The sequence below is a fragment of the Miniopterus natalensis genome, chromosome 8 (assembly GCF_054644295.1).
Source record: "Miniopterus natalensis isolate mMinNat1 chromosome 8, mMinNat1.hap1, whole genome shotgun sequence".
In the NCBI taxonomy this organism is placed as follows: Eukaryota; Metazoa; Chordata; class Mammalia; order Chiroptera; family Miniopteridae; genus Miniopterus; species Miniopterus natalensis.
The window spans coordinates 44109951-44124437 of record NC_142088.1 but is presented as its reverse complement, the minus strand read 5'-3'; the positions used below and the strand labels follow the sequence as shown (position 1 = coordinate 44124437).

Below are 14487 nucleotides of genomic sequence, written 5' to 3'. Positions count from 1 at the left end.
GGCCATGATGTTTGGGGAAAGCTCTCTGTTTTCTCGAGTGTCCTTCTCATCTGTAATAGGGGACCAAGAGTAGTTATTATCATCACCCCCTCAGAGGAAGCGGTAAGGAAGAAATACCTTCAAGAGGCCTGGCACCCCGTAAGCATTCACAACGTCTAAGCTGTTCTTAGGTTGAGGGACGTAATTTACCTTCGTGGCCATTCAGTTTAGTGTAATAATGGGCTATGTGTAGTAGCATCCAAGTCTACCCATTTCAACAAAATCATTACACTGCAGGCCAACTCTGCAACCCCTGTGCCCCCAGGAGTCTAGAATGACAAGATACACTATTTCTCAAAGCTGCTCTTCAGTGACCTCAAGCTTCTGACTTTATAGGTAGCTTGGTCACGGGCTGGAAAAAAATAACCAGTTAAGTTTATGGAAGGATGTGGCCAAGACTCCACTGTAATCACAGGACTGATCACAGTCAGAAAAAGAGAGAAGGGCCCCTCCCTTACCCAGGCCTTGAACATACAAAGGTCAGCCTGTGGTTGATTTAATTTGATTTCCTATTTACTTTGAAACTGTGGGCCAGGGCCAGCACTGGAACACCCAGGGCACACATTATTAAACCAGCACACAATTCAGAAGGTGCTCTCAGTCCCCCCAGGCGAAGGGCAGGAGCACGTTCCCGGCTCAGGACTGAAGAGATCGTCACCGGTTCCCTCTTCACTATGCAGTGCTGTCACTCGTTTGCTATTTGTCCCTCACCCTAATGAGCACCGAACTCACTCACAATATACTAAGAGATAGTTTTTATTAAACATGATTTTAAGAAAAAGGTTAGGTTCTCTTTTAGCACTGCAGGCAATTACTGAAATATGTGAATTCAAATGGGAGCAGAATTATAATAGGTTTTTGCTTTTTGAGTCTTCCCAGATTTCACCCTTTCCCTTCCTCTTCTTTTCCTGCTATTCTCAGCTCTGTCAAATAGGCCTGTAACGAGAACATGTGACGATATCCTAGGAGCCCCTTTGATAGAGAGTCTGGCCCATCCAAGCATATTTACTCTTGGGTTACAATCACTTGACATCCCTGTCTGCCTCATTAGGTCATAGCTCCTTAAAGATTGGGATCATGTGTTTTCATTGATTTTTCACCCCCAGTTAGCACCCCTCTGTAGCTTGGCAGCTAGCTCTGAGACATTTTGAGATGATCTCAGTAATGGGGATACAAAGGAAGGAAGGAAGCCCAGGAGGTGGGCTCAGCAGCCTTCAGTCTGGTGCTTCCCAGAGAATGGGTCCATCACTGAGGACACTCTGGCAACTCTGCTGGGACAAGAGTGATGCCAGCCTTTGCGTTGACTTTGCTTCTGCTCCCACCACTGCTCTGCCCTCTGCCCAAGATCTAGCTCCCTCCTGTCTTCTGTTGTCTCCTGACCTGTTTAGTGCTTTTTTTGTGTGTATCTCTTGCTATAGTGCCAACTCTGCAAGTCTCATATTTAAACTCAGGGAGAGTTGGTCTACAGAAGGCCAGGCTCCGATCCCTCTCCGCGTCAGCTGTGGTCCAGAGCAACTGTGCTACCTGCAGCAAACGTGTCCACCTGGGCACAGTCCACTGTGGGAGCCTTGGGTGTGGGAGGTCCTTAGCCTTGCAGCGCCTTTCCTCCTGCAAACACGAAGCCCATCAAAAATGTTTCCTCTGTATAAATGTACCACAGCTTTTTATCCACTTATCTATTGATGGACCATAAAAAACAATGAAATCTTATCATTTCCAACGGCATGGATGGACCTAGAAGGTTAGTTATGCTCAGTGAAATAAGTCAATCAGAGAAAGACAAATATTGTACCATATAATTTCATTTATATGTGGAATCTAAAGAAAAAATAAAAGAACAAACAAAATTGAAACAGATTCGTAGACACAGAGAACAGATTGATGGTTGCCAGAGGGGAGAGGAGTTGGGGAACTGGGTGAAAAAGGTGAAGGGATTAAGTACAAATTGGAAGTTACAAAATAGTCATGGGGATATAAAGCATAGCATAGGGAATATAGTCAATAATATTGTAATAACTATGTATGATGCCAGGTGGGCACTGGAAATATTGAGGAGAGCACTTTTTAAAGTATATGATTGTCTAGTCACTATACTGTACACCTGAAATCAATACAAAATAATACTGAAAGTAAACTGTAATTGAAAAATTAAAAAATAAATAAATTTTTAAAAATGTTTTCTGAATGGCCCGCTGGCTCTGGGGGCTGAGCCTTTGCCTTAGGCACAGCAAATAACAAGATATTTTTTCTTAAAAGATGACCATAAGCCCGAATATAACTGCTAAATTCCAACACTATATAAGACACAAAGGAGAAAACGATTGACAAAAATGCTGTCCCCATTCTCAAGGTGCCCGCAGACTAGTAGCAAAAGACAGCTATATAAGCCATGAACAGCAGCATACGATGGTGGCTAAGAGGATGGGCTTTGGACACCAGTTCAAATCAATTTTCTACTTAGTAACTGAATGACTTTAACATCCCTAGGATTCAGTTTCCTCGGTTTCCTCATTTGTAAGGTACAGCTTTGTTCTAGGAATAAACAGAGAAGGAAGGATGTTGGGAAATGAGCTCAACAGCCATACTTGCCTGATGCTATGATGTATAAATTTGTACACAGAGAGCGCGTACTGAAGAATAGCCGTGTATTTTCTGATGCAACCTAAATGTTAAAGTAGAAGTGTCCATAAAGTGCCATGGAAAGGAAAAACAGAAAAAGTGGAAGTCAGAGAAGCCACCACTGGGAGGTAGTTGTTCAGAGCAAGCCAATAGCTGGCAGGGCCAAGGCCGAAGCCCAGGCGCGCAGCGGTGTTTTCCACTGTGCCGCCCTGAGGGGCTGCGGCTTTTCTCTCCAGCCCGACAGTGAGCGAGAGGCAACCACGGAGGGAAATCTGAGGCCTGCCAGTGACTGAGGGGCAGCTGCAGCCATGTCTGTAACGAGCTACTCTGTTATCTTGCAAAAAGCATACCCTGCTGTAATGGGAGAGCTCGGGCTTTCTACAGATTTGCATTGGTTTTGCGTTCATCTAGGCCTATTAAGGCATAGGCATGATTATAGCTGAGACACCCTTTTGAGGGTTTGTTTACTTAAATTTAACTGCTCCTGGGGAAAGCATAGAATGAAAATTACATGACTGCGTCCTTGGATTTATTTAGGTCAAGTTTTTCTATCATCATTGCAGTCTCAACCCAGGGTACTAGTTTGAAAATCTAATTAACAGCCAAGAGGGTTGTTAGCAAAGGACTTGAGAGTTCATTTTAAGTATACAGCTGCATTTAATTTACTTCACATGAAAAATTAAACACAAAAATAATAGCCACCAAGGTTTGTTTTTGCTATGTGATTGTTTTAGAACAGAGAGGGAAAATTTATACTTGTTTAAGTTTCTGATTAATATAAAAGATCCCCTTTCATAATAAGTAGAGAGAACTAATTTTGACTAGAGGTCACAACGATATAGAACACTGCCTGGAATTATGAAGACAGTGACACTTTTGTGAATCATTCCAAGTATAAGGACCCTGGGAATGGGAAAGCGAATTGTTCTGATGGATGAAGAAAGCTGGATATCACAGCAGCCATTGTCCTCCGAAATAATCAGGCCAGCCTGTGACCTGCAACCTGCTGAGCAAGTAGGTAATCAGGGACAGTGCCATGCATTAAAATGACAGGAAGGACCTGCTAAAAATCAGGCCTATGACAGTCACCCTTTTTTCTGAAATAAAATGAAATACTGAACCTTTCTTATGGTCTTCTTTTTAGACATAAGGAAATTGTCTTCTCTTACCAGATGAATTTTACCTTATAAGTTTATTAACACACAGGCTGATCTAAAGAATAGCAGTTGGCATTTACATGCCTTTGGCTTTGCCAGTAGTTTCTTAGGCTGCCTAATAAGAATAACTCTTTTTTTTTTTTAATCATTTGTGCATTAGGGTGTTTAATAAATATCCTGCAATAATAATTTAACATTCTGCAAAAGGAAGAAAAAAGGGATAAAGGTGTCACCAGTGTTTTCAGCATTCGTGTTACAGTGCTTGTAACGTTTTTAATGCATACACCATTGCATGCACTAGACTTAGGATTTGGGATGCAGCATATTTAAACCTGGAGTGCAGCAGGGAGCTTTATAAGTCAATGCTATGTTTGATTATTTGACCTTAAGTTCCCTGAGAACAGCTTCTCATGCATGCTGTATTCCTTGGCAGTACTGTTCCAAGGCTCTAGATAACTTCTCCAAATGAAAAAGGAATGGGCATAATGAAATAGTGCTCACCTAGTGATAGTTTAGCCTGTTATCAGCACCCTCTTTGTAATATTAAAAACAAGTTCAAGTTTGAACTTAGTAGCAGTTTTTTCTTCTGCAGCAAAAGGTAGAGTTTCAAATGGTGGTGCTGGATTTTTACAAAGCACCATTTCCCTTCGAACATTGCTGTTTGACATTAACAGACCCTCACTCCTTGGGGAAATTGCATTTATGTGGAAAAAGTACATTTGTAAAAGTTAGAAATATAGTCATAGGTTGGACATATGTTTCTAGGGAGAATACATTTCCAGTCAGTAGATTCACAGCATTTTTCTTTCCTCTGTATAGGTATATATTTATTCTACCTATTCTTACGGTGTTGTATGGCGATACTGTAAATCAAGGCATTTTTCCATTTATTCCCTGGCTGTTTAAGGGGAAGATGAAGCATGGGAAGAGGATTGTCTGAAAGAGTTCTTACATGGTAACCCAAGGCAGTGAACCCATACTTCATAGATTTGTAACTTGCCAGGGCAAGTGAAACCCCTGCTATTTCGTAAGCATCTTTCTGGTTCAACCTCTGGAAATAGAAGAAATTGATTCTTTCCCACCCCCAACATCTCTGCAGGTTAAAAAGTCTGACTCCTACAAATACATTCAACCAAGACATCTAATCTACATATTTAAGAACAGTGTCGGATGTTATGAACTTTCACTTCTGTTAAATATCCAAGTTCCAAACAGTCTACCTCTTGTTCCTTGATGACTCCCCACCACAGTGCCTGGTCATAGAGGCACATGTGCAGCCAATGTTTGTTGAATCAACCTGGAACATTGAGAAAGTAAGGAAGTCCAGATTTGAAAGGGAAAAGATCAGATTCCATCTTCTCATTTTTACTTTACTAATTTAAAAAAAAAAAAAATTCATAGGGAAAGGTACATGAAATATATGGACTGTTTAATAAATAATTAAGTAGCACCCCCACAAATACCACCCACTAGTTTTCATCCTTTGTTTTGGATTCAAAATGGTTTTCTTTTATTCCCTATAGTTTTTAGCACAATGACATTTCATAATTGAATGGAAATAAAATGTTAAACTATCTTTATATAAGTCCATTAAAAATATCAATACATGAAATTCAGGTTACTAGACCAAGAATATGGCATTTCAAAGGAGAACTATTCCTTCATCTACTCTGATTTCTTTGCAGTTGTAATGATCTTTTGAGAGAAAAAGTGCCCTCACTAACAATGCTGAGAATATAACTAAACATTTCAATAACAATGAAAATGGGTCTTCTTCTGGAGCAGGCCACCACTCCTGCCACTCAGGCCAACCAAATGCCATAGAAGTCGTAAGACATTTTTAAAGAAAGAAATGGCTTTATGAATACAAAAGGAGCCTAGACTGAAAAAAAACTAATGAACTGAAAAGGCAAATTTTAAGGAGACAGCTATTTCTTGCTTAATGACTTATTTATCTGCTGATTAAGCTGATGCCCCTCCACACTTAGGAGGTTGGGATGCGTCCAGGCTCCTTTGTGAATAAAGAACATCCATCTTCCCCTGAGAGGCTAGAGAAGGTTTTGTGTGAAGGTTTTGAGAAGTGGCTCAATTTAGCTAACTTAAGGTTGAAATAGTGAGAAAAACAGTAAGATCCCAAAGGTAAAATTATTCTGTAAAAAATAATTTTTCACCAAAAATGCTTGTTTAGAGCACAAAAAGAACCGTTGGAGTTGTGATTTTAAAACAATTTCTATCATCCTTGCTGAGAGGGTGAAAAACCCTGAGACTCTTCAGCCTTGTAATAAAATTATATGTTAAGAAAATGCATTTTTTTCTTCATTAAAAGTACTAATATATATTTTATAATTGATGTCTAGGTTTTATAATAATTCAGCTGCATTTATGATTAAAACAATTTAAAACATTGAACACTTATCAAGTACCTAGATATGGTACAGAATGGCCCTAGGTATTCTGAAAATGTCATAGTGGGTAACTACACAGACTTTCTTAAAATATAAAATAAATGTTGCAATATTCATGAAAGTGAAGGTCAGGGAAACTAATATTCTGTTTCAACTTTTAATTGGCTCTTTCTATTAATAGTTATCAGAAGGGCATGAAGGAACAACTTCCATTAAATAATTTTATTAGTAGAAAAGTAAATAAACACCTTGGAATGGACATAAGAGATGTATGTTTTAAACTAAGCATAGGCTGACCAGCACCTGTGGACACAAATTATGGTCTCTTTTTCCTTCTCACTAGCCAACTTCTATGTCCAACAAAGTCATTTCGAGAACTCTAGTCAACACAAAATACCTAGTGTATTTGCGTTAAAAAAAAAAAAAGATTTTCAATTACTTGCTCATCTATTGTACTAAGTAATCTGAAGAGGAACACAGGAAAACATGAGCTTTAAGAATATTCTTGAAGACAAAAGGCCCTTCTTGTCCTGATGAGATCTCATACAGGACCAGAAGTCTGGGATAAAACACAGCCAAGAGTAATTTACATGGAAGTATAGGAGATGCTTTTGGAAAAGAAATCCTTCTGTGCTTAAAAGGTATGGAATATAAAGAATTCAATTTTTGTGGGCTACAGGAAGAGGTACCCTGCATTTAAACATACAATTACCTTAGTTTCCAATAGCAAGATTTGTTGCATCAGAGGAAGTTCCCTTTTTTAGGTTTAAAAGCTCCAGATAGCACTATGGTCTACATTACACATGGAGTGCCCCTTTCCTTCACAAAACTCCCCTGGTCTATTCAAGTCATTGAATTCCAAATAACCCTCATTAGGTTACTCAGTATTATATTAATAGATTAATCCTAAATAGATTATAATCTTGCAAAGTGAGCTTTTCATTTTCCCTTTTCAATTATATGATACAGTCCATACTTTTCACTAGAGTTATTAATAATATAAGAGTATGGGGGGGGGGCGTGGGCACACAATGCAATATACAGTTGATGTATCATAGAATTGTACACTTGAAACCTATATAATCTTATTAACCAATGTCACCCCAATAAATTTAACTTTAAAAAAAAAAGAATTTGAGCAAATGGACTCCAAGTTCATCCAACTGAGTAATCAGAGTGAGTGAGCACAAAGAATTTGAGAGAATCTTCCAGCATAAAACAAACAAACAAAAGAGTATGGGGTTGTAATTGCCTGCCCAGCTGAGGAGGAGGTGCATGCTCAGGTGTAGGTATGCAGATGCTTACTGAAGTCCAAAGACATTGGGTTAGTACCAAAAATAGTCCTACCTTGTTACTATTTTACAAATGTCTAAATTAGGTTGGTATAAGTACACAAAACCCCCACACATTTTATTTATGCATCTTGAATACGCTTTTATAAATATGTAATATAAACACATTTTAAGAGTTTAATGAGTTTTATAATTCTATTCCTAGATAAACATGCTTTTTGAAAAAAAAAAAATTATTGATTTATTCCAAATTAGCTAAAGGGCCCAAAACATGACAAAGCAAATAATGTATGCAAATAGAAAAAGTCTACCGTATTGCATTCCTTCAACCCTAGATTTATTAGAACATGAGTACATAAGAATATAAAACAAGTAATAGCTTTCTATACTGATCTTGATCCGTGCTGGTAGACTGACTGCTTGGGTGTGAACCAGGAAAGCTTTGTTCAGTTCATGCTTAACAAAGGCCAGAAATAGCCAGTTGCGGATTTAGTTGGTTGAACTCTTTCTTTGGGTATTGCTGGCATCCCATGCCTTTGAGTGACGCAGCACCAGATAATGTGGAGGCAAGAACCTTGACCCACTTCAGAAAATACTTCTCACTGACATTTTGAAAGAAGCAGGGATCCTGTCCAGTTCTGAGGTCACAAGACCTGGTTAAATATCACCATTTGATCTCTGTGACTGTGTGAAGTGGATTAACTAAAATAACGTAGCCTGGAGACCCAGCCTGGTGTGAGGGCCACTCCTGCCTGCAGTGGGACTGCCTCATGATTTATGATTCATTTGGGGATTATTATGTGTCTGTGTATAATCATTGTTTGTGGAAGATGAACAGTTACACTGAAGGGAAACAGAAGCCCAAGTATTAAGTTTAATGAGAACCTTCTCTCCATTGTTTCGCTAAGGGCTATGACAACTTTGTGAGTTCAAAAGGAAATGGGAGCCCTTAAGTATAATCTCTGTCAAGGTTAGTTGGAACAAATAACGTGTTGCTAGAAGGAAAATAGAAACAATCAATGAATATTTTGTTCTTGATCCAAAGTAATTCAGAATAGGTTTTTTCCCTAAACAATTGGGTTTATAATCAGAATTTGCCTATTGGCCAAATGAACCATATTTCTTTGCTTTTGGCTTGCTTGTGTTATTATATCAAATAAAAAATATTATTTGTATAAGGAGCAAATAGTATTTTTATGACAATAAGACAGGATACCAAATTTGACTTGATAATACATACACTTAAAAATGCTTTAAACCCTAAGTTTAAACTCAGTTAATTCATCTTAGAAAATGTCTTCATTGAATGAAGATGGAATTAATAAATAGTGGGATTTGGCTCTGTAAAACGTATTGTTTACTGGCAAACTGTATAGCACCATAATAAGTTTACACCTACTTGATACCTTCCTCATAATCCAGCTAAGGATCTTGCAGAAGCATGTAAACTCTGTTGCCATCTACTAACACATTACTTGAGAAGTGAATGGCACCTCTGAGACCAAGCAAAAGCACACTTCCTTTACCAGTCTGCCAACTAGTTGGCTTGCCCTCTCTGCAGTGAAGAGGGGTTATTAATAGGATTCTCCTTAACATTCCCTGGTATTTTAAATGACCTTCACTCCCTGCCCCCAACACACACACACACACACACACACTGGCTAGATGAAAAGTGATTTGACTTCCATAGGTTACTGATGCCTAAAGATCTTTCTACCTATTTGGTTTTATATCCAAAGAAGAAAGGTACACGTGCCTAGGTCTGACAAACCTGTCACTGAGAAATCAAATTTGGAGCCAGTGTCCAAGAAGAGATTTGTGATTGGCAGGGAGATTATTTAAAATTCAATGATGTGAATACTTCAACGGTCCACGAGTCTCCAAGCATTACTTTTATTTGTTACTCCTAGGAAATGAGATAAAACTCAGGGAAATAAACCTTTCTACAGAAACCTCAGCCATGTAGCAAAATTACATATATGTGTTAACTTGCCAGGTTGAGGAGAAAAGCAGGCAATTTACACTTAGCTTTAATTAAGTAAATTTTGTTATAAAATATCTTCTCCAAAGAATAATTGTAGAGGGGAAAAGTTTATAAATCTTTGCAGTTTTAGTTAGGAAGGCATTTGTTAAATATGTGAAGAAACTTCTAAACACTGTAGTAATATATTCACTCAATGCCTCCCTGCAACCAAAATCTTTCTCTACTCTGAATAGCAGGACTGGGTTTATTTGCATCTGGCTGGAGTTATTTTCTTTTTTTCCTTAAAGAAAATTAAGTCATCATGGTTTTAAAAATAATGGGCAACAAAGACCTCCCGGCTCAGTGTTTATGACATTACCTTCTAGTGAAAGCCTGCTAACTTGTGTGGCACATCCACTCCAGGTTAGGGGCTATGGAATGAAGCTGCAGTTACAAATTCCACTCATAGGAGAGGCAATTATTTTGATGACAGGAACACATTTATTCTCAAAGATGTCAGAACATAAATTAAAGTGATAGATACTTAAACTGGCATCTGGAAAAACAAAGTTTATTCCCAGTGCGTAAAGTAGACATTTGCCTCTGACAAGTTCATAAGATGCATCTTTTTCTTGGTGTTGTCACCAGCAACTCACTCAGGCACCTAAAATTTCCCTACTGTTTAAAAATGTACTTCAAGTTTCCTGAATTATATGGAAAACATTTGGAAATCACAAGATTTGACTATGCTTGATAGCAGTTATGGAACTATTGTAACAATAGCCAAGGTGCCTTTGGATCCTATTTGCTTTTACTAATGCCTTGATTGTAAATTAGAATATTGTTACATTTGCTATTACATTTAGGAAATTATTGCTTAACAGTACCCTAGTCATCTTAGAAAGGTAATATATTTCCAGATTTGCCTAACAGTCTCACCTTTAAAGGATTAACTAATTTAATAAATTTTTCTGTTATATCTATCTTTAAAGAACAAGGTGGCAGGCTGGCTGGCGTGGCTCAGTGGCTGAGCACCAGCCTATGATCCGGGAGATAACAGTTCGATTTCCGTTCAGGGCACATGCCCGGGTTGTGGGCTCAATCCCAAGTTGGGGGCGTGCAGGAGGCAGCCGATCGATGACTCTCTCTCATCATTGATGTTTATATCTCTCTCTCCCCCTCTCCCTTCATCTCTCTGAAATCAATAAAAATGTATATCTTTTTAAAAATAGCAAGGTGGCAGTAGGAAAAAAAATATTTGAAACTATGCTGAATTAGTTGGATTCTCCTGGAGGTAGCTGGTGCCCATGGGCAGGATCCTGGGCCAGCCCCGTTAGTGGCAGAGAAGCCTCTGAGCCCTGAGACCTTGCAGCTACAACTTCAGCCTGCAGAGATCTGGAAGAATGCAAGATGTGGTGAGCTGCAAGAAGTAAGACTGGAGCCCAGTCCCAGCTCCTGCAGGTGCCTTCCACCCTCCTCCACGGCGAGGGAAGAATATAGCCCTTTGCCAAATTTCCTATATCTCAGGACCTTATATTTTTGTTGTTTTGAATTTTCACTTTCATCTTTTAGAAACTTACGTACAATATGATTCACTTTCTGCTGTATATTTTTATGAGTTTTGATAAATGTAGTCATATAACCACCACATGGTTAAGAATCAAAATGGTTCCATTATCCTATCCCCCCCCCCCCCCCAAGATCCATTATGCTACTCCTTTGTAGTCAAACTTCCCCCATCCTTAACAAGGAACAGAACTAGTATTCTGCCTCTATAATCTCGTCATTTCCAGAATATCATATGAATGGAATCAGCCTTTGGAGTCTGACTTCTTTTGCTAAGTATAATGCATTTGAAATTCTCCAAATGCATTATATGTTTTATATGTGTATGTGTATAAAGAGATATATAGATATAATGTAGATATCTAAGATATTATAGAGATGTAGCTAGACATGTGTTCTTGCATGTATCAGTAGTTCATTCCTTTTTATTGTTGAGTAGTAGTTCACTATAAAGACATATCACAATCTGTTTATTTCACAGCTGAGGGACATTGGGTTATTGCCAGATCTGTGTAAATATGAACAATACATTCAGGGTTTTATGTGAACATGGATTGTATGTCATCTGAAACACCTAGGAGTGGGATTTCTGGGTCCTCTCGTAAGTGTTAACTGTGGTAGAAACTGCCAAACTGTTTTCCAGAGTAGCTGTACCATTCGGCATCCCCACCAGAAATGCACGAAAGTTCCAGTCAGTCTGCATCCTTGTCAGTTGTTTTGTTCACTTGTTGTTTTGGTTGGTTTTCATTTTAGCCATTCTAATGGGGATATACTGATATCTTCTTGCAGGTTTAAGCCTAATGAGAATTGAGTATTCGTTCATGTACTTATTTGCCATTTGTATGTCCTCTTTGGCAAATTGTCCATTCAAATCCTTTGTTCATTTTTTTAATTGGATTGTTGTTGAGTTTTCAGAGTTCTATAGATATTCTGGATATTCTGGATATGTGGTTTGGAGATATTTTCTCCCAGTGTGTGGCTGGTCTTCTCATTCTTTTAGCAGTGTCTTCCTTAGAACAACATTTGTATCTTGATAAAGTCAAATTTATCCACTTTTTTCTTTCGTGGATTACGCTCTTGATGCTGAATAATCTAAGAAATCTTTGCCTAACCCAAGGTCACAAAGATTTTCTTTTATTTTCCTCTGAAAGGTTTGTAGCACCCCTTTTAATGAGATCATTAAGTACTCTGTGAATTCTGAGTATTATAAATGGGCATAGAAAATTTAAGATGTCAGATAAATTTTTAAATGCCCACTTAGATTTTTAGCTCCTTGAGGTCAAAGGCTACATCTCACAGTGATATCACTGTGCCTCACCCTAGCCCCTTTCTTGTCAGCAGCTAAGTGTTCAATAAGCACTTATTAAGAATTGATAAGTCCTCTTAGAAAAGTGAACTCATTACTTCAGCATTGTGTAGTACAAGTAGGATAGGCTTTGCGGTCAGCTGTATATTCAAATCACAGCTCCATGTCTTGCTGGCTTCATGACCTTGGGTGGGCATTTTACTTAAGTTCTTTGGGTAGTGTTTCCTGATTTTAAAATATGGACTGATAATGCCTTCTAATTTTTGTGAGGATTAAGTGTGTAATGTAAGAAAGGTCTTTGTGGTGCCTGACAGGTATCGGGAACTCTGCGAACAGTTATTTTCTCATCTTTTTCTGCTCCCATCCAGTCCTAAATATGCATATTTTTAAACAGTCAAGTAGCTCTGATTCTGAGCAACTGAAGCTTGTGCCATGCTGCGAATCAATATATTTCTTATTGTGCTTGAACATATTCTTTCCTGTATGCGTGACTTTTTAGCAGAGACAGCTAAAATGGTTCCATGTGGCCATTTTTCACAAATTCTCATCTTAGAATCGCTATTCTGTACACATTCAAGCAGAGGGGACCAGTGGGACCAGGAGTAGGCACGGGGAAAGCCCTGGAGTGTGGCACTCGTGGCAGAGTTCCCGCTCACACACGTTGGAACGCGGCACGTCAGTCTTCATCAGAACCTGGCAATCGATAAGCTGAATAATAATTAAATACAAACTGGAGAAAAATGGCCTTCTGCTCAGAATCTGCTTACCAGATCATTACCAATAACTTATGAAATGTAAGTTATGCTATAGTTTATTACTATCTCAAGTTTTTATTGAAGTAAAAATTTTTTTTGTTTAAAATGACTGACTGAGGGAACCAAAAAGGCTGGCAGAGTTTCCAGTCCCAGACGTTAGGTTGGTTGGGAAAGTGGTAAATCACATAGCCTTATGGACAAGCTACGAGGTAGACCCCCAAATTAGTTAGTTTAGAAGCACAAGCTAATGCGATATCTTTAGGTGCTCTTGAAATTGGTCATTTTGTTAAGTGGCCTAAAAAGAACATTATTATTTTATTCTTTCTAATAACAGCACTGTTAATTAAGCACTTGCTCAGTGCCAGGCGGTGTCATTGAGGCTTTTCGTACATTATCTAATTTAATTCTTCTAACAACCCTGTGATCTGGGTGTTTTATTGTCCTCATTTTATGAACAAGGAAAGTTCAGGTGTAGGTTAAATATCTTCCCCCAGGTCACACTACTAATAAATCATGGACTGAGAATTTGAACTCAAGTCTATATAACTGGAAAGCCCTGTTTTTAACTGCTGTATGTTATCTCCGTACCCTGCATAATTTACAACTTATAAAATTACTCTCTGAAATATGCAGGCTCAATTTTGGAGACCCAGTGAATCAGTAATATTACTAATTTTTACATATGCAATACAGGGCCTTTTCATTAGGTGCATATGTAGTTCATCTTGCAATTATAAGATTAAAGGTCACTCTTACGTTTTCTTTTCCATCTCCTAAACATTTTAGCACTTTAAAATGCATAACATACAGAGTATGTTGCTCTTCTCAAGCTCATCTAAACATATGCAGTGATACTGATTAGACTTTATTGATAACTATCAAGAGGTAATTATCATTTAATAAAGCTGTCTAAATGTTTCCTAATTTCCTAAATGCAGAATTTCCCAGCCAAAAGAAAACATTTCCTTAACCCCTTAGGCAGGGAAGATCTGGGAACCTGTAAAAAATTTGTATCAGCTTCTTAGGGAAAGGGCAGTATTCTATTCACCATGACACAATGCATTACTTTGAAGAGAGAATTAATAAAGGTTTATTGGGTTGATGAATGAATAAATGAATGGGTCTGTCAGCAAATCTCAACTCAATGTTTTTAAGATGGATGAATTAATGAATTAATCTATTTACAAATTTGAGCTCATAGAGACATAGTTTGACCACTTAGACTGAATTTTAAAACTAGATAATTTAGAAGCAACTTTTGATGCTATATATATTATATTTGAAGGTATAAACACAACTCTGTGTGTGTGTGTGTGTGTGTGTGTGTGTGTACATATTTTACGGAAAAAAGTATCAAGTTTACTTTGCCCTAACTTACTATATAT

The 14487-nt window shown here is 38.1% G+C and overlaps 1 protein-coding gene and 1 pseudogene across 2 annotated transcripts in view; one reads left to right on the top strand and one right to left on the bottom strand.

The window, feature by feature from the left end:
* B3GALT1 (beta-1,3-galactosyltransferase 1) overlaps positions 1-14487 on the top strand; it is a 448389-nt gene that overhangs the window by 365492 nt on the left and 68410 nt on the right. The gene's annotated exons all lie outside the window — the stretch shown is intronic.
* Positions 1-14487, bottom strand: part of LOC107546101 (large ribosomal subunit protein eL15-like) — an 89291-nt pseudogene that overhangs the window by 24631 nt on the left and 50173 nt on the right.